Source organism: Balaenoptera borealis (genome assembly GCF_965194805.1).
Source record: "Balaenoptera borealis genome assembly, chromosome: 2".
NCBI lineage: Eukaryota > Metazoa > Chordata > Mammalia > Artiodactyla > Balaenopteridae > Balaenoptera > Balaenoptera borealis.
The window spans coordinates 149,311,184-149,333,242 of record NC_138867.1 but is presented as its reverse complement, the minus strand read 5'-3'; the positions used below and the strand labels follow the sequence as shown (position 1 = coordinate 149,333,242).

Genomic DNA, 22,059 nt, shown 5'->3' with positions numbered 1-22,059 from the left:
GCCAAAACCAACACAAAAAAATTACAGGCCAATATATCTGATAAATATAGATGGAAAAATCCTCAACAAAGTAGCAGCAAACCAAATACAACAATACATTAAAAGGACCATATACCATGATGAAGTGGGATTTATTCCAGGGATGTGAGGATGGTTCAGCATCTGCGAATCAATCAATATGATATACCACATTAACAAAATGAAGGATAAAAATCATATGATCATCTCAATAGATGCAGAAAAAGCATAGGACAAGATTCAACAATCATTTATGATTTAAAAAACTCTCAATAAAATGGATATAGAAAGAACATACCCCATCATAATAAAGGCCATATAGGACAAAACCACAGTTAACAACATACTCAATGGTGAAAAACTAAAAGCTATCTCTTTAAGATTAGGAACAAGACAAGGATGACCACCTTCACCACTCTTATTCAATGCAGTACTGAAAGTCTTCACCAGAGCAATTAGTCAAGAAAAAGAAATAAAAGGCATCCAAATTGGAAAGGAAGAAGTAAAACTGTCACTACTTGTGGATGACATTATTTTAGATATAGAAAAATCCTAAACACTCTACCAAAAAACTATTAGAAATAATCAATGAATACAGTAAAGTTGTAGGGTACAATTCAACATTAAAAATTTGTTGCATTTTTATATGCTAACAATGAGCTAGCCAAAAGAGAAATTAAGAAAACAACCCCATTTACAATCACAACAAAAAGAATAAAATACCTAGAAATAAATTTAACCAGGGAGGTCAAAGACCTATATAAAGAAAACTATAAGACATTTTTGAAAGAAATTGAACAAGACACAAAGAAATGGAAAGATATTTTGTGCTTATGGATTGGAAGAATTAACAGTGTTAAAATGTCCATATTGCTTACAGCAATCTACAGATTCAATGCATCCCTATCAAAATTGCAACAATGTTTTTCACAGAAATAGAACAAAAAATCCTAAAATTTATATGGAACCATGAAAGACCCAGGATACCTAAAGCAATCCTGAGAAAGCAGAACAAAGCTGGAGGTATCACACTCCCTGATTTCAAGCTATGTTACAAAGCTATGTAATCAAAACAGCATGGTAATGGCAGAAAAACATATACAGATCAGAGGAACAAAACTGAGAGTACATAAATAAACCCACATGTATATGGGCAATTAAATTACGACAAAGGGGCAAAAGAACATACTTGGAGAAAGGATAGTCTCTTCAATAAATGGTGCTGGGAAAACCAAACAGCCACATGCCACAAAAAAATGAAACTAGACCAATATCTCACACCATACACAAAAACTGCTCAAAATGGATTAAAGACTTGAATGTAAGATCTGAAATCATGACATTTCTAGAAGAAAACATAGTACAGTCTTTGACACAAGTCTTAGCAATATCTATCTGGACAGGTCTCCTCAGGCAAGGGAAACAAAAGCAAAAATAAACAAGTGGGACTATATCAAACTAAAAAGCTTCTGCACAGGAAAGGAAACAAAATGAAAAGACAACCTACTGAATGCAATAAGATATTTGCAAATCATATACCTAATAAGGGGTTAATATCCAAAATATATGAACAACTCATACAACTCCACAACAACAACAACAAAAACCCAATTAAAAAAATGGTAATAGGATGTGAACAGACATTTTTCCAAAGAAGATAAACAGATGGGCAACAGGCACATGTAAATATGGCTAACATTACCAACTATTAGGGAAATGCAAATCAAAACCACAATAAGATACCTCCTTCAAGCTTATGAGAATGACTATTATCAAAAAAAAGGAAAGAAAAAACAAGTGTTAGTAAGGATGTGGAAAAAGGGAACCCTCTTACACTGTTGGTGGGAATGTAAATTGGGTACAGCCATTATGGAAAACAGCATGGACATTCCTCAAAAAATTAAGAATACAACTACCATATGATCTAGCTATTTCACATCTGGATATTTATTCAAAGAATATGAAACACTAAGTTGAAAAGATTCTGCACCTCTATGGTCACCACACCATTATTTACAATATCTAAGATATGGAAACAATCTAAGTGTCCATTAATGGATGAATGGATTTTAAAAATTGTGGTATATACATCTATAAAATATACTACTACTCAGCCACAAAAAAAGATGAAATCTTGCCATCTGCAACAAGATGAATGGGTCTTGAGAGTATTATGCTAAGTGATATAAGTCATACGGGGAAGACAAATACCGTATTTTTATTCCTATATGAGATAAAAACAAACAAACAAAAATAAATAAATAAATTTACAAACCAAAACAAACACGTAGATACAGAGAACAGAGTAGTAGTTACCAGAGGGGAAGGGACTGGGGGAAGGAAGAAATAGGTAAAAGCAGGCAACTGTATAGCAACAGATGGAAATTAAATTTTTGGTGGTGATCATGCTGCAGTGTATACAGAAGTAGAAATATTAATGTTGCACATGAAACCAATGTTACTTCTATTTAACAAATCAGAATGGAAATTGAAAACAAAGGGCTTTAACCAAAATCCTACTTTATATGGTAACTCATGCACTCCTGTATTCATTTATTCTTTCACTCATTTATTCAATATAAACACTGATAAAATAAAATCTATACGGTAGGCACTGAACAAGGTTCTGCCTAGTGCCTAATGAGAATAAATCAGGGGACACTACAGATGACTTATCATGCCCTCTCTGGAAAAACATCTCCAAGTAAAAAGACATTGGGGGTAGGATAAAGTTTCACCTATCCTCTAGCAATTCATGACAGAGGGAGAAGCAAGTTCTAGACTTCAAGCACCAAATGAGAATACCTTATTCAAGGTGAGCCTGGAAATGAAGTGTCCTTGCAAGGCAGGGCTGGGTACCAGCCTAAAGTTCTACTCAGCGAGAGAGTTTTCCCTTGTCCGATGTTAGGGTTTGAGCCACAGAAAGAATGATATTTTGGAACCTTCACAACATGGGCAGCATAGGATTGCAGGCTTTAGGGTAGCAAGTAGTGAGAATTTCCACTGGATGATTTCTATTTTCTCGCTGTAATCACTCATACTAAAGTAACAAATATGACCTTCCTGCTCTTAAATCCAATAAATGCTTTGTTGTTCCAGTCTTCTTTAACCTCTTAGCTCTACATGCTCCCTGTTTCTCATAATGCTCTGCTCTCCTGGCTTCCCTAACATTTTACTCTGCTAGATATATTGCTGTACTTTTTCAGTTCTTCAAAAAATAGTGTGCCACGCCCCTCCTGGGAGCCTGTGCAGCCCGCCACTGCCAGGGTCCCATGATCCAGGGACAACTTCCCCGGGAGAATGCACGGCGCACCTCAGGCTGGTGCAAATTCACGCTGGCCTCTGCTGCCGCAGGCTCACCCTGCATCCGTACCCCTCCCTCCCACCGGCCTGAGTGAGCCAGAGCCCCCGAAGCAGGTGCTCCTTTAACCCTGTCCTGTCTGAGCGAAGAACAGACGCCCTCAGGCGACCTACACACAGAGGCGGGTCCAAATCCAAAGCTAAACCCCTGGAGCTGTGCGAACAAAGAAGAGAAAGGGAAATTTCTCCCACCAGCCTCAGGAGCAGCGGATTAAAGCTCCACAATCAACGTGATGTACCCTGCATCTGTGGAATACCTGAATAGACAACGAATCATCCCAAATTGAGGAGGTGGACTTTGGAAGAAAAGATATATTATTTTTTCCCCTTTTACTCTTTTTGTGAGTGTGTATGTGTATGCTTCTGTGTGTGATTTTGTCTGTATAGCTTTGCTTTCACCATTTGTCCTAGGGTTCTGTCCATCCTGTTTCTCTCCCTTTTTTTTTACTTTTTAAAATGTTTTTCTTAATAATTTTTATTTTTTATTTTAATAACTTTATTTTATTTTATTTTACATGATTTTATTTTATTTTAACCTCTTTCTTTCTATTTTTTCTCCCTTTTATTCTGAGCTGTGTGGATGAAAGGCTCTTGGTGCTCCAGCCAGGAGTCAGTGCTGTGCCTCTGAGGTGGGAGAGCTAACTTCAGGACACTGGTCCACAAGAGACCCCCCAGCTCCATGTAATATCAAACGGCAAATATCTCCCAGAGATCTCCATCTCAATGCCAAGACCCAGCTTCACTCAACGACAAGCAAGCTACACTGCTGGACACTCTATGCCAAACAACTAGCAAGACAGGAACACAGCCCCATCCATTAGCAGAGAGGCTGCCTAAAATCATAAGAAGGCCACAGACAACCCAAAACACACCACCAGATGTGGACCACCCCACCAGAAAGACAAGATCCAGCTTCATCCACCAGAACACAGGCACTAGTTCCCTCCACCAGGAAGGCTACACAACCCACTGAACCAACCTTAGCCACTGGGGACAGACACCAAAACAACGGAAACTATAAACCTGCAGCCTGCGAAAAGGGGACCCCAAACACAGTAAGTTAAGCAAAATGAGAAGACAGAGAAATACGCAGCAGATGAAGGAGCAAGATAAAAACCTACCAGACCTAACAAATGAAGAGGAAATAGGCAGTCTACCTGAAAAAGAATTGAGAACAATGATAGTAAAGATGATTCAAAATCTTGGAAATAGAATAGAGAAAATAAAAGAAACGTTTAAGAAGGACCTAGAAGAACTAAAGAGCAAACAAACAATAATGAACAACACAATAAATGACATTAAAAATTCTCTAGAAGGGATCAATAGCAGAATAACTGAGGCAGAAGAACGGATAAGTGACCTGGAAGATAAAATAGTGGAAATAACTACTGCAGAGCAGAATAAAGAAAAAAGAATGAAAAGAACTGAGGACAGTCTCAGAGACCTCTGGGACAACATTAAACGCACCAACATGCAAATTATAGGGGTCCCAGAAGAAGAAGTGAAAAAGTAAGGGACTGAGAAAATACTTGAAGAGATTATAGTTGAAAACTTCCCTAATATGGGAAAGGAAATAGTTAATCAAGTCCAGGAAGCACAGAGAGTCCCATAAAGGATAAATCCAAGGAGAAACACACCAAGACACATATAAATCAAACTATCAAAAATTAAACACAAAGAACAAATATTAAAAGCAGCAAGGGAAAAACAACAAAAAACACATAAGGGAATCCCCATACGGTTAACAGCTGGCCTTTCAGCAGAAACTCTGCAAGCCAGAAGGGAGTGGCAGGACATATTTAAAATGATGAAGGAGAAAAACCTACAACCAAGATTACTCTACCCAGCAAGGATCTCATTCAGATTTGATAGAGAAATTAAAACCTTTACAGACAAGCGAAAGCTAAGAGAATTCAGCACCACCAAACCAGCTTTACAACAAATGCTAAAGGAACTTCTCTAGGCAGGAAACACAAGAGAAGGAAAAGACCTACAATAATAAACCCAAAACAATTAAGAAAATGGTAATAGGAACATACATATTGATAATTACCTTAAATGTAAATGGACTAAATGCTCCAACCAAAAGACGTAGATTGGCTGAAAGGATACCAAAACAAGACCCATATATACGCTGTCTACAAGAGACGCACTTCAGACCTAGGAACACAAACAGACTGAAAGTGAGGGGATGGAAAAAGATATTGAAAGCAAATGGAAATCAAAAGAAAGCTAGAGTAGCAATTCTCATATGAGACAAAATAGACTTTAAAACAAACACTATTACAAGAGACCAAGAAGGACACTACATAATGATCAAGGGATCAAACCAAGAAGAAGATATAACAATTGTAAATATTTATGCATCCAACATAGGAGCACCTCAATACATAAGGCAAAAACTAACAGCCATAAAAGGGGAAATTGACAGTAACACAATCATAGTAGGGGACTTTAACACCCCACTTTCACCAATGGACAGAAAACCAAAAATGAAAATAAATAAGGAAACACAAGCTGTTACTGATACATTAAACAAGATGGACTTAATTGATATTTATAGGACATTCCATCCAAAAACAACAGAATACACGTTCTTCTCAAGTGCTCATGGAATATTCTCCAGGACAGATCATATCTTGGGTCACAAATCAAGCCTTGGTAAATTTAAGAACATTGAAATCATATCAAGTATCTTTTCCAACCACAATGCTATGAGACTAGATATGAATTACAGGAAAAAATCTGTAAGAAATACAAACACATGGAGGCTAAACAACACACTACTTAATAACCAAGAGATCACTGAAGAAATCAAAGAGGAAATCAAAAACTACCTAGAAACAAATGACAATGAAAACACGACGACCCAAAACCTATGGGATGCAGCAGAAGCAGTTCTAAGAGAGAAGTTTATAGCAATATAATCCTACCTTAAGAAACAAGAAACATCTCAAATAAACAACCTAACCTTACACCTAAAGCAATTAGAGAAAGAAGAACAACAAAACCCCAAAGTTAGCAGAAGGAAAGAAATCATAAAGATCAGATCAGAAATAAATGAAAAAGAAATGAAGGAAACGATAGCAAAGATCAATAAAACTAAAAGCTGGTTCTTTGAGAAGATAAACAAAATTGATAAACCATTAGCCAGACTCATCAAGGAAAAAAGGGAGAAGACTCAAATCAATAGAATTAGAAATGAAAAAGGAGAAGTAACAACTGAAACTGCAGAAATACAAAGAATCATGAGGGATTACTACAAGCAACTCCATGCCAATAAAATGGACAACCTGGAAGAAATGGACAAATCCTTAGAAGAGCACAACCTTCCAAGACTGAACCAGGAAGAAATACAAAATTTGAACAGACCAATCACAAGCACTGAAATTGAAACTGTGATTAAAAATCTTCCAACAAACAAAAGCCCAGGACCAGATGGCTTCACAGGCGAATTCTATCAAACATTTAGAGAAGAGCTAACACCTAACATTCTCAAACTCTTCCAAAATACAGCAGTGGGAGGAACACTCCCAAACTCATTCTAGGAGGCCACCATCACTCTGATACCAAAACCAGACAAAGATGTCACAAAAAAAGAAAACTACACACCAATATCACTGATCAACATAGATGCAAAAATCCTCAACAAAATACTAGCAAACACAATCCAATAGCACTTTAGAAGGATCAGATACCATGATCAAGTGGGGTTTATCCCAGGAATGCAAGGATTCTTCCATATACGCAAATCAATCAATGTGACACACCATATTAACAAACTGAAGGAGAAAAACCATATGATCATCTCAATAGATGCAGAGAAAGCTTTTGACAAAATTCAACACCCACTTATGATAAAAACCCTCCAGAAAGAAGGCATAAAGGGAACTTTCCTCAACATAATAAAGGCCATATATGACAAACCCACAGCCAACATCATCCTCAATGGTGAAAAACTGAAACCATTTCCACTAAGATCAGGAAGAAGGCAAGGTTGCCCACTCCCACTACTATTATTCAACATAGTTTTGGAAGTTCTAGCCACAGCAATCAGAGAAGAAAAAGAAATAAAAGGAATCCAAATTGGAAAAGAAGAAGTAAAGCTGTCACTGTTTGCAGATGACATGACACTATACATAGAGAATCCTAAAGATGCTACCAGAAAACTACTAGAGCTAATCAATGAATTTGGTAAAGTATCAGGATACAAAATTAATGCACAGAAATCTCTAGCATTCCTATACACTAATGATGAAAAATCTGAAAGAGAAATTAAGGAAACACTCTCATTTACCATTGCAACAAAAAGAATAAAATATCTAGGAATAAACCTACCTAAGGAGACAAAAGACCTGTATGCAGAAAATTATAAGGCACTGATGAAAGAAATTAAAGATGATACAAATAGATGGAGAGATATATCATGTTCTTGGATTGGAAGAATCAACACTGTGAAAATGATTCTACTACCCAAAGCAATCTACAGATTCATTGCAATCCCTATCAAGCTACCAATGGCATTTTTCACAGAACTAGAACAACAAATTTCACAATTTGTATGGAAACACAAAAGACCCGAATAGCCAAAGCAATCTTGAGAAAGAAAAACGGAGCTGGAGGAATCAGGCTTCCAGACTTCAGACTATACTACAAAACTACAGTAATCAAGAGAGTATGGTACTGGCACAGAAACAGAAATATAGTTCCATGGAACAGGATAGAAAGCCCAGAGATCAACCCACACACATATGGACACCTTATTTTTGATAAAGGAGGCAAGAATATACAGTGGAGAAAAGACAGCCTCTTCAATAAGTGGTGCTGGGAAAACTGGACAGCTACATGTAAAAGAATGAAATTAGAACACTCCCTAACACCATACACAAAAATAAACTGAAAATGGATTAATGACCTAAATGTAAGGCCAGACGTCATCAAACTCTTAGAGGAAAACATAGGCAGAACACTCTATGACATCAATCACAGCAAGATCCTTTTTGACCCACCTCCTAGAGAAATGGAAATAAAAATAAACAAATGGGACCTAATGAAACTTAAAAGCTTTTTCACAGCAAAGGAAACCATAAACAAGACCAAAAGACAATCCTCAGAATGGGAGAAAATATTTGCAAATGAAGCAACTGACAAAGGATTAATCTCCAAAATTTACAAGCAGCTCATGCAGCTCAATAACAAAAAAACAAACAACCCAATCCAAAAATGGGCAGAAGACCTAAACAGACATTTCTCCAAAGGAGATATACAGATTGCCAACAGACACATGAAAGAATGCTCAACATCACTAATCATTAGAGAAATGCAAATCAAAACTACAATGAGATATCATCTCACACCAGTCAGAATGGCCATCATCAAAAAATCTACAAACAGTAAATGCTGGAGAGGGTGTGGAGAAAAGGGAACCCTCTTGCACTGTTGGTGGGAATGTAAAGGGAACCCTGTTGCACTGTTGTTCTTCTTTCTCTAATTGTAGGTTTTTCCTTCCGCCACCTCTAGCCTGCCCTTACTCTGCTGCCACTACCTTGAATGTGTTCATCTCTTGCAATTAATTTCTCATACTATCTTCAAAAAGACCACTCCAGCTCTTGACTTTTTCCTGCTTTCCATTGCTTGTTTTAAGAATATTTTTCAGCTCTCTCTCTGCTCCAAGAATAGAAGCAGGTGCTGAGAAAACAATATTAAGTAATAGACTATATACTATGTAGGAGCTTGCATGTTGAGGAAGCGGGGTGGATACTAATTAAATACATAGTTTTAATATAACATTATAAGATACTACAGAAGGTGCTGAGGCAGCATCGAGAAGGGAAGACCTTCTGAGCATGGGATGTAGAGGAATGGGAGAAGTCATTAAGAAAATTGTTCTACCTCCTTTCTCTGGATTCCTATAGTAAAATACCATGTCACAGTCATTCTAGCAATTTCTGTGCCTAACATCTGTTGAGCATACCCATTATCGCATTTAATTCTCATTACAACGCTATGAGTTAGAAGGACATAGATGCTACTATGGTCAGCATTTTAGGGTGAGAAAACAGACTAGGAAACACTGGGTCAATGTCCAGGCTCTTAACTACTATGCGGCAAAATTCCAATCATCTGTGGCTGATACAAAAAATACTGCGGACAAGGGAAGGGGGTACATGTGTCACATGAATCCTAGGACAGTAACTAGGCACACAGTAAATTGTTTGCAGGTCTTTTTTTATTTTTATTTTTTAACAGCTTTATTCAAGTATAATTGCTTTACAATGTTGTGTTAGTTTCTGCTGTATAGCAAAGTGAATCAGCTATATGTATACATATATCCCCATATCCCCTCCCTCTGGCATCTCCCTCCCACTCTCCCTATCCCACCCCTCTAGGTGGACATAAAGAACCGAGCTGATCTCCCTGTGCTATGCGGCTGCTTCCCACTAGCTATCTATTTCACATTTGGTAGTGTATATATGTCAATGCTATTCTCTCACTTCATCCCAGTTTACCCTTCCTCCACCCCGTGTCCTCAGGTCCATTATCTATGTCTGTGTCTTTATTCCTGTCCTGCCCCTAGGTTCTTCAGAATCTTTTTTTTTTTTTTTTGTATTCCATATATATGTGTTAGCACACGGTATTTTTCTCTTTCTGACTTACTTCACTCTGTATCACACTCTAGGTCCATCCATCTCACTACAAATAACTCAATTTCATTTCTTTTTATGGCTGAGGAATATTCCATTGTACATATATTCCACATTTTCTTTATCCATTCATCTGTTGATGGACACTTAGGTTGCTTCCATGTCCTGGCTATTGTAAATAGTGCTGCAATAAACATTGTGGTACATGACTCTTTTTGAATTATGGTTTTCTCAGGGTATATGCCCAGTAGTGGGATTGCTGGGTCATATGGTAGTTCTATTTTCAGTTTTTTAAGGAACCTCCATACTGTTCTCCATAGTGGCTGTATCAATTTACATTCCCACCAACAGTGCAAGAGGGTTCCCTTTTCTCCACACTCTCTCCAGCATTTGTTTGTAGATTTTTTGATGATGGCCATTCTGACTGGTGTGAGGTGGTACCTCACTGTAGTTTTGATTTGCATTTCTCTAATGATTAGTGATGTTGAGCATCCTTTCATGTGTTTGTTGGCAATCTGTATATCTTCTTTGGAGAAATGTCTATTTAGGTCTTCTGCCCACTTTTGGATTGAGGTGTTTGTTTTCTTGATATTGAGCTGCATGAGCTGCTTGTAAATTTTGGAGATGAATCCTTTGTCAGTTGCCTCATTTGCGAATATTTTCTCCCATTCTGAGGGTTGTCTTTTCATCTTGTTTATGGTTTCCTTTTTTATGCAAAAGCTTTTGTTTCATTAAGTCCCATCTGTTTATTTTTATTTCCATTTCCACCCAGGAGGTGGGTCAAAAAAGATCTTGCTGTGATTTCTGTCAGAGTGTTCTTCCTATGTTTTCCTCTGAGAGTTTTATAGTGTCTGGCCTTACATTTAGGTCTTTCATCCATTTTGAGTTTATTTTTGTGTATGGTGTTAGGAAGTATTCTAATTTCACTCTTTTACATGTAGCTGTCCAGTGTTCCCAGTACCACTTATTGAAAAGGCTGTCTTTCCTCCATTGTATATTCTTGCCTCCTTTATCAAAGATAAGGTGACCATATGTGTGTGGGTTTATCTCTGGGCTTTCTATCCTGTTCCATTGATCTATATTTCTGTTTTTGTGTCAGTAACATACTGGCTTGACTACTGTAGCTTTGTAGTATAGTCTGAAGTCATGGAGCCTGATTCGCCCAGCTCCATTTTTCTTTCTCAAGACTGCTTTGGCTATTCAGGGTCTTTTGTGTTTCCATACAAATTGTGAAATTTTTTGTTCTAGTTCTGTGAAAAGCCATTGGTAGTTTGATAGGGATTGCAATGAATCTGTAGATTGCTTTGGGTAGTAGAGTTATTTTCACAATGTTGATTCCTCCAATCTAAGAACATAGTATTTCTCTCCATCTGTTTGTATCATCTTTAATTTCTTTCATCAGTGCCTTATAGTTTTCTGCATACAGGTCTTTTGTCTCCTTAGGTAGGTTAATCCTAGGTATTTTATTCTTTTTGTTGCCATGGTAAATGGGAGTGTTTCCTTCATTTCTCTTTCAGATTTTTCATTAGTGTATAGGAATGCAAGAGATTTCTGTGCATTAATTTTGTATCCTGCTACTTTACCAAATTCATTGATTAGCTCTAGTAGTTTCCTGGTAGCATATTTAGGATTCTCTATGTATAGTAACATGTCATCTGCAAACAGTGACAGATTTACTTCTTTTCCAGTTTGGATTCCTTTATTTCTCTTCTCTGATTGCTGTAGCTAACACTTCCAAAACTATGTTGAATAATAGTGGTGATCCAATATCCTTGTCTTGTTCCTGATTTTAGAGGAAATGGTTCGTTTTTCACCATTGAGAACAATGTTGGCTGTGGGTTTGTCATATTTATGTTGAGGTAAGTTCCCTCTATGCCTACTCTCTAGAGACTTTTTATATAAATTGGTGTTGAATTTTGTCAAAAGCTGTTTCTGCATCTATTGAGATTATCATATGGTTTCTAGCCTTCAATTTGTTAATATGGTGTATCACATTGATTGATTTGCGTATATGGAAGAATCCTTGCATTCCTGGGATAAACCCCACTTGATCATGGTATCTGATCCTTCTAAAGTGCTATTGGATTGTGTTTGCTAGTATTTTGTTGAGGATTTTTGCATCTATGTTGATCAGTGATATTGGTGTGTAGTTTTCTTTTTTTGTGACATCTTTGTCTGGTTTTGGTATCAGAGTGATGGTGGCCTCCTAGAATGAGTTTGGGAGTGTTCCTCCCACTGCTGTATTTTGGAAGAGTTTGAGAATGTTAGGTGTTAGCTCTTCTCTAAATGTTTGATAGAATTCGCCTGTGAAGCCATCTGGTCCTGGGCTTTTGTTTGTTGGAAGGTTTTTAATCACAGTTTCAATTTCAGTGCTTGTGATTGGTCTGTTCAAATTTTGTATTTCTTCCTGGTTCAGTCTTGGAAGGTTGTGCTCTTCTAAGGATTTGTCCATTTCTTCCAGGTTGTCCATTTTATTGGCATAGAGTTGCTTGTAGTAATCCCTCATGATTCTTTGTATTTCTGCAGTTTCAGTTGTTACTTCTCCTTTTTCATTTCTAATTCTATTGATTTGAGTCTTCTCCCTTTTTTCCTTGATGAGTCTGGCTAATGGTTTATCAATTTTGTTTATCTTCTCAAAGAACCAGCTTTTAGTTTTATTGATCTTTGCTATCGTTTCCTTCATTTCTTTTTCATTTATTTCTGATCTGATCTTTATGATTTCTTTCCTTCTGCTAACTTTGGGGTTTTGTTGTTCTTCTTTCTCTAATGCTTTAGGTGTAAGGTTAGGTTGTTTATTTGAGATGTTTCTTGTTTCTTAAGGTAGGATTATATTGCTATAAACTTCTCTCTTAGAACTGCTTCTGCTGCATCCCATAGGTTTTGGGTCATCGTGTTTTCATTGTCATTTGTTTCTAGGTAGTTTTTGATTTCCTCTTTGATTTCTTCAGTGATCTCTTGGTTATTTAGTAGTGTATTGTTTAGTCTCCATGTGTTCGTATTTTTTAGTTTATCTCCTGTATTTAATATCCAGTCTCTTGGTGTTGTGGTTGGAAAAGATACCTGATACGATTTCAATTTTCTTAAATTTACCAAGGCTTGATTTGTGACCCAAGACATTGTCTATCCTGGAGAACGTTCCATGAGCCCTTGAGAAGAAAGTGTATTCTGTTGTTTCTGGATGGAATGTCCTATAAATATCAATTAAGTCCATCTGGTTTGGTTTAATGTGTCATATAAAGCTTGTGTTTCCTTATGTTCATTTTGGATGATCTCTTCATTGGTGAAAGTGGGGTGTTAAAGTCCCCTACGATTATCGTGTTACTGTCGATTTCCCCTTTTATGGCTGTTAGCATTTGCCTTATGTATTGAGGTGCTCCTATGTTGGGTGTGTAAATATTTACAATTGTTATATCTTCTTCTTAGATTGATCCCTTGATCATTATGTAGTGTTCTTCTTTTGCTCTTGTAATATTCTTTAAAATCTATTTTGTCTGATATGAGAATTGCTACTCAAGCTTTCTTTTGATTTCCATTTGCATGGAATATTTTCTTCCAACCTTCACTTTCAGTCTGTATGTGTCCCTAGGTCTGAAGTGGGTCTCTTGTAGACAGCATATGTACAGGTCTTGTTTTTGTATCCATTCAGCCAGTCTATGTTTTGGTTGGAGCATTTAATCCATTTACATTTAAGGTAATTATCGATATGGATGTTCCTATTACCATTTTCTTAATTGTTTTGGGTTTGTTTTTGTAGGTCTTTTCCTCCTCTTGTGTTTCCTGCCTAGCGAAGTTCCTTTAGCATTTGTTGTAAAGCTGGTTTAGTGGTGCTGAATTCTCTTAACTTTTGCTTGTCTGTAGAGGTTTTAATCTCTATCAAATCTGAATGAGATCCTTGCTAGGTAGAGTAATCTTGGTTGTAGGTTTTTCCCTTTCATCACTTTAAATATGTCCTGCCACTCCCTTCTGGCTTGCAGAGTTTCTGCTGAAAGATCAGCTGTTAACCTTATGGGGATTCCCTTGTAGGTTATTTGTTGTTTTTCCCTTGCTGCTTTTAATATTTTTTCTTTAATTTTTGATAGTTTGATTTTGATTAATATGTTTCTTGGTGTGTTTCTCCTTGGATTCATCCTGTATGGGACTCTCTGTACTTCCTGGACTTGATTATTTCCTTTCCCAAAATCAGGGAAGTTTTCAACTATAATCTCTTCAAATATTTTCTCAGTCCCTTTCTTTTTCTCCTCCTCTTCTGGGACCCCTATAATTCAAATGTTGGTGCATTTAATTTTGTACCAGAGGTCTCTGAGACTGTCCTCAATTCTTTTCATTCTTTTTTCTTTATTTTGCTCCATGGTAGTTATTTCCACTATTTTATCTTCCAGGTCATTTATCCATTTTTCTGCCTCAGTTATTCTCCTACTGATACCTTCCAAAGAATTTTTAATTTCATTTATTGTTTTGTTCATCATTGTTTGTTTGCTCTTTAGTTCTTCTAGGTCCTTGTTAAACGTTTCTTGTATTTTCTCCATTTCACTTTCAAGATTTTGGATCATCTTTACTATCATTACTCTGAATTCTTTTTCAGGTAGACTGCCTATTTCCTCTTCACTTGTTTGGTCTGGTGGGTTTTCACCTTGCTACTTCATCTGCTGCATATTTCTCTGTCTTCTCATTTTGCTTAAATTACTGTGTTTGGGGTCCCCTTTTTCCAGGCTGCAGGTTCGTAGTGCCCATTGTTTTTTGTGTCTGCCCCCAGTGGGTAAGGTTGGTTCAGTGGGTTGTGTAGGCTTCCTGGTGGAGGGGACTGGTGCCTGTGTTCTGGTGGGTGGGGCTGGATCTTGTCTTTCTGGTGGGCAGGACCATGTCTGGTGGTGTGTTTTAGGGTGTCTGTGAACTTAGTATGATTTTAGGTAGCCTCTCTTCTAATGGATGGGGTTGTGTTCCTGTCTTGTTAGTTGTTTGGCATAGGGCGTCCAGCACTGGAGCTTGCTGGCCGTTGGGTGGACCTGGGTCTTAGCGTTGAGACAGAGATCTCTGGGAGAGCTCTCGCTGACTGACATTACGTGGAGCCCGGAGGTGTCTGGTGGTCCAATGTCCTGTACTTGGCTCTCCCACCTCAGAGGCTCAGGCCTAACACCAGGCCAGAGCACCAAGACCCTGTCAGCCACACAGCTCAGAAGAAAAGGGAGAAAAAAAGAAAAAATAGAAAGAAAAAAATAATAATAAATAAATAAAACTATTAAAATAAAACAATTAATTAAAAAAAAGCAGAGAGCAGCCAAACCAATAAACAAATCCACCAATGATAACAAGCGCTAAAAATATATTAAGATAAACATAAAAATCAGAAACAAGTCAGTCGCAGACATCAAACCCCACGTCTACAGTTACTCCTCAAGTCCACCACCTCAATTTTGGGTTGATTCGTTGTCTATTCAGATATTCCACAGATGCAGGGTACCTCAAGTTGATTGTAGGGATTTAATCCGCTGCTCCTGAGGCTGCACGGAGAAATTTCCCTTTCTCTTCTTTGTTCGCACAGCTCTTGGGGTTCAGCTTTGGTTTGGCCGCACCTCTGCTTGTAGTTTGCCCTCAGGCTTCTGTTCCCACCCAGACAGGAGAGGGTTAAAGCAGCAGCTCATTAGGGGGCTCTGGCTCACTCAGGCCGGGGGGAGGGAAAGTTATGGTAGTCATAATTGGAATGCGGGGCGAGCCTGTGGCAGCAGAGGCCAGTGTGATGTTGCAACAGCCTGAGGCGCGCTGTGTGTTCTCCCGGGGAAGTTGTCCCTGGATGATGGGACCCTGGCAGTGGCAGGTTGCACAGGCTCCCAGCATGGGGTGGAGGGGCAGCGTGTGGATACTGACCTGTGCTTGCACACAGGCTTCTTCATGGCTGCAGCAGCAGCATTAACATTTCATGCCTGTCTCTGGGGTCCGCACTGATAGCCATGGCTCACACCCGTCTCTGGAGCTCGTTTAGGTGGTGCTCTTGCTTGCAGGCCCTGTTTTTTTTTGTTTTTTTTTTTTTTTGCTCTTATATATTTGGACCAAGGATAATCAAGCTCAGGGGTAGAAACGAAATCCACAGCTTCTAATCTCCCACTCCAGTATATTCACACATCAGACCTAGATTTTTTTTCTCTCTTGTTGTACATTTATATGTTTTGTTTGAATTGGGGGTAGGCATGTGTTTATTTAATAGAGGAAAGTCTCGCAGGAAGAAGGAAGAAATACTACAGTACTTGCTCCTGTAGGAAATAAACCCAGATGTGAGAATTTGCTATCATTCCCCCCATTTTTATTAGAAAAAAAGAGTCTCTCTCTTGCCTTTCTCAGTGTAGACAATGAGGCATTCACACCAGCCCATGGGTTCCCCCATCCTCTGTGCACACCAACCAGGCAAGGCTACTGTCCAACTGCCCTTCTGATACTTCTCTCGCTGTTTGCATGAAAGAAAAGCTTGAAATAAAATTTACTCTTTGCTCTCAGCAAGAACTAATACTCATCAAATGCCCTGGTCAAACACAATAAAATCATACTGTGTAAGGAAATTGCTTTTGTAATTGATTTACTAGTTTTCATAGAGGAAAAAGCATTTCAGTAGCATTTTCATTAAATTGCTTGTCTACGACAACCAAAAAATATCTAGTTTTCAGTTTTTAAAGACCCAGTATCTCTGTCACTTGGATTTTTTTTTAAGTAATAGAATAAGGAAAAATACTAAACCTCATGGTGTGCTGTACGGTAAATAAAAGATCTAGACATGTCCTTCATGGTAGAAAAGTTTAGAATTAGAAATTATTTCTAGGGAAGACCGTGCTTTTGTTTTTGTTGTCTTAGGTTGGAAGACAGAAAAATAAAGTGACAAAGGAGTAGTCTGGCTTTGTTTATTTTTTAAAAATGCCTTAACCCACTCCCCAAAGGAGGGTCCAGCAGTCAAAAATCAAATTCAACTGCTCAGATTCTGCTCCACAGGACTCTGTATGTCACCCAAGGCACCATGATGAGCCCATAAGCACCAATAAAAAGCTTTTAAAATATACTCGGTTCACAAGAGATCAAGGTAATGAACTGCATCCAAGTTTCCTATTGGTGAAATTACTTGACATAAAACCAAACCACAGAGCCTTTGGCTAAAAATCTGTATATAGTCACTTCCATATTAAATTGTAAGCACCCTAAGGACAAGGTCTGTATGTGTGTGCAGCTGTGTCCCCAGGGCCAAGCACAGAATGTGATTCGCAATTAATATACACCTTTTGAATAAATAAACAAACTTTAATTTCCCATTGAATCAAATAAAAAGTGTCTTTGAATGGATGTCAAAACAATGTCTTTCATCATTAACCTTTCAGGGGGGAAATCTTCCCAAGCTCCCACTTGAATCTACCATTTTAGGGTGCATCAAAGGAAAGGAAAGAGATTTGGGAGCCAGGGCAGAAAAATAAAATAGGAATAGTAGAAAGAAAAGCTATAGGAAATGGAAAGATGTCACTTGGCATGATCAGATCAAAAGCTTGAGCTCCACATCCCAAATGGCAATCTTAGCTTACTTTTAAATATAAATACTGTGGGTGACTACATTTGGTAGGCACTACAAGAAACCAGGCAAAGTAAAAAGTGTTTCCTTTGGAGAAACTAGAGTATTGCAGGAAACGCACTTGACATGTTGACACAACTTGAGAGCATTCATTTATCCAACAAATATTTAGAGACCTGCTTTATGCTAAGTACTGTGCTAACTGCTGTGGATTCAACAGTGAACACACAATGTGCATCTGAGATTTTTTTGAAGGTCCTAAATCAATTTAAGAATCTGATATACAGACCCTCTCCCTAGGGGAAAAAAACAGAAGAAACAAAACCACACATGTACATGTTTTACATACAATTTCAAGGAAGTTGTAGAACAACCAAAGCCAATTCACATACCCAGAGTATATACAGGTATAGCAACCTACTGATTCCACTGCCCTCTGCCCAACCAGTGATCTGACATGCTGTATTTTGTCTTTTTGCATTTAAATTAAATTCAGGTTATGTACTGGACAGAAGCCTCTTGATTAGAACAGATTACAGAAGGAGGCTTAAAAAGGCAGGGCAAGATGGCAGGTGATTTCAGCCCCTTCCCAATCTTAGAGAGCTTCCTGAAGTACTAGCTTGTAGAAATTAAGTAAATCATTGTAATATATTTTTTAGAAACCTCCCCTAACTTGATTTATCAACTTAGAGCACTTTCTATTTGAAAGGTCTTTCTCATTTAAAACACTTGCATTTTCAATATGTGGATAACAAGCCAGATATGATACAGAGAAAAATCAAGCCAAGGTGTCCCATTCCACATAGAAAGAGAATGTCAGGTGGACATTTAAAATACTTATTTGCAGAAACGAATCTTTGGCTTTTTTTAAATTAATTATCCTGGTCTCACTTTCTTTATGTATTATAATTCACGGATTACAGGAATTAAAAACTGAATAATATGTAGATGTCACCTAGAGGTGCTAAACCAATTCTCCTCCTTAGAATTGCCTGTCTAAATAAGAATGACACTAACTTTAGCATTTTCTCTCTGATTAGAGACACTATAGATCTGCAGTCTGCTCCATGCAATATAAATCAATAAAGAATAATTTTCCAGGCAGTAAGTCAATTGTCAGTTCACAGACCCTAATACCCCTGTGCAGGATTTATTGAAAAAATGAATGGCAGTCTTGTTACGAGATGTACAGCATGCTTTATAGGGACATAATAGTGTAAGCCCCAGACTATTACACTCACTACAGTGAGGAATCCAACAGACCTAACTCTTTCCTTTCCATGGAACACACACTTAAATGGATCTTCTAATGACAATATGAAAAAACTTAAAAGACGATTAAAAGAAAACATCTCTGGAGTGGGAGGGTATGTCAATCTTGGGGACACCATAACACCTTGGCTGGGACTTTCTGCACTTTTGCAGTGGTAGACCGGAAAAGTTAATATTCCAAACCTCTGACATCCAACAGATTATCCACTAGCCACAAGGGGGTTTTGAGTTCTTATGATATGGCTAGTCCAAGGTGAGATGTGCTTTAAGTAGAAAACAAACATTAGATTTCAAGGACTTAGTACAAAACAAAAAACATAAAATATCTCATTAATCATTTTTATACTGATATGTTGAAATGGTAAATATTTTGTTATATTAGGTTAAATAAAATACATTATTAATTCAACTGTTTATCTTTTTTATGGGCAACAAGAAAATGTAAAAGTACATATGAGTCACATACTATTTCTATCTTATAACACTCTTCCACAAAGTAACTGACTGAAAAATTGTAGCACTATAGGTCAACGATGAACTAGCAAATCCTCAGAGGATCAGATAGTTAAGTAAGGGAATGACAAAATGAGACTCCACTTTGAGGAGGAGAACAATACATGGGTTTTCTGAAGAAGTGGGGAGAAGACAATAGCCAGAAGTTCATGGGTGGGAGGGGGGAGGTCCCCACAGATCATTTGGTAACTAACATTATTATTTAAAGTGCTTGGCCACTGAAAGTAGAGAACATGAAAGAAGAGAAATGTCAGACCTACCAATGGCTACAAAACCAGATTTCAGCTAATGAGAAGTATAGGAAAGAGTAAGCCAAGAGAAGTTTGATTAATGCCCTATTAAGATATTTTAAATCTGTTTGTACCAAAAGTTATCTTTGGTTCAACAGTGACAAGCAGTCTCATTCATTACTAGACGCCCAGAATCTTGCACAGGGCCTGGTTCTAGAAAACACTCAATAAATACTTGGCAAATGAATTAATGAAATGATTAAATAAAAAAAAAAAGACCTAATGAACCTAAAGCATCATTCAAGTGCAAGAAAAAAAAAGTGTATTAATTTGTCTACTGCACTAAACTAGAAACTAGAAACATGGAGCAGGGTGGAGAGACTGGAACGCTAGACAATGACAAAGAATTACTGAGAAAATGGTGGATAAAGATGGAAAGATTTTTAGACCTAAGAGTAAGGAAAAATTAAAATGTATACTAGCATTAGTAATCATAAAACAGGGGAAGGTAAACAAGGATTAGAAGATGTAAAGAGTTATAGGATCTAAGACAATTTCTACCATTCTGTGGCTGGGTGAGGCAAGTCATAGGTTTTTGAATCTTGAATTTTGAATTTGTATAATGAAGCTTCAGAATTAATTCTAAAATTCTGGTAGTCTGTAATATGAATGATATGGGGAAAAATCAAAGAATGCAACTAACCATTCCCAAACCCTCAGGAAGTTCTTTGAGAGGTTTAACGTCAAGGAGAAAATGCATGTAAACTTCAGTGCTTCTCAGCTAGGGATGATTTTGCTCCCCAGGGGCGTTTGGTAATGTCTGGAGATGTTTTGGGTTGTCACTACTTAGGGAGTACTACTCGCATCTAGCAGGTAAAACCATAAATGTTGCTAAATATCCTATAATACACAAGACAGCACCCCAAAACAAAGAATTACTTGGTGCAAATCATCAATAGTGCAATGTATGAAACCCCAATCTACAGTAATACAGAAATAGTATTTACAGAGCCAATGAAGGTGAGCCAAGGAAATACCAGAAATTTCAAAGCACTGCAGTGATAGGACAAAAGAGCTTGTGTAAGTCTTAGGCTTAAAAACATGAAATAACACCTAAATTCATCATTCACCCTTGCTTCCCCTCTCTCAATATCACTTCAGAAGTTCTGCTAGAATTTTTCTTAAGAAATCATCATCTCTAAAACAAATACCATATGCTAACACATATATATGGAATCTAAAAAAAAAAAAAAATGGTTCTGATGAACCTAGGGGCAGGAGAGGAATAAAGACGCAGATGTAGAGAATGGACTTGAGGACATGGGGAGGGGGAAGGGTAAGCTGGGACGAAGTGAGAGAGTAGCACTAACATATATATACTACCAAATGTAAAATAGCTAGCTAGTGGGAAGCAGCCACATAGCACAGGGAGATCAGCTCTGTGCTTTGTGACCACCTAGAGGGGTGGCATAGGGAGGGTGGGAGGGAGACGCAAGAGGGAGGGGATATAGGGATATATACATACGTATAGCTGATTCACTTTGTTATATAGCAGAAACTAACACAACATTGTAAAGCAATTATACGCCAATAAAGATGCTAAAAAAAAAAAAAAGAAATCATCATCTCTAAGAAAATGAGAAAAATAATTCAAATTTGTAGGGGAGATGTATGTGCATTTTATGTAGAGGAAGTAAAAATTATGCTTTATTCTATTATGAATAAAAAGACATCATAAATTTAGACTTGGTTTATTTCTTTATGCTTAATAAAGCCTGCATGTGAGTACCTGAACAGAAAGTAGACAGAAAGTGTAAGCATTAAAATATTTACCCTTCCAAGTAACCTAAAGCAGTAAGAAATATAGGCCTAAGTATCTTCTCAGATTTTCAGCTAGCACATGAATTTGTAGTCCTACTACACTTGAAAAATAAAGAACACATTCAATACCAAATTTAAATCTACTGCTTTAAAAATACCTTCCTTTGGGCTGCAAACTATAATCAAGTATTCTGTATCACCATGAATTTTAGTACATTAATATGATATAAAGTATGCTTTAAAGATATAGTCATGATTTATAATAATTGCAACTCTCAGAAACTAAAAGCCAGAAGCACTTGACTTTTACCTTCAAATATCCTCACTCAAATCCAGTTAAAATACTGTCTGAACCAGCATAAGAGGGTCTACAGTAAGATATTAGAAACAATCATCATTTTTTAAAAGAATTCTGCTATTCAGTTAAGGTTTGATATGTTACTCTTCCCAGGTAAGACATTTTTATTTTGATAGGAATTTATTAATAATATACTTAAAAAGAATTCTAGTGATGTTATTTCCAGGGACCCAGGGACCCAGAGCTGGAAAGCACATATGTTTATGTGTGCGTGGGAGTGGGCATTGAGGGACAGAAAGACTTTTTGGAGTATCTTACCATTTTCATTTCCTGAGGCTGCTATAACCAACTGCCACAAATTTTGTG

At 37.4% G+C, this 22,059-nt stretch overlaps 1 long non-coding RNA gene across 1 annotated transcript in view; it reads left to right on the top strand.

Annotated features, from left to right (window-relative positions):
• The first annotated feature begins 1,202 nt into the window (after positions 1-1,202).
• The window catches only part of LOC309622738, a 218,835-nt gene continuing 197,978 nt past the window's right edge, over positions 1,203-22,059 (top strand). The window contains exon 1 of the long non-coding RNA XR_014241096.1: positions 1,203-1,640. This is a non-coding gene — a long non-coding RNA (uncharacterized lncRNA). The remainder of the gene's footprint in view (positions 1,641-22,059) is intronic.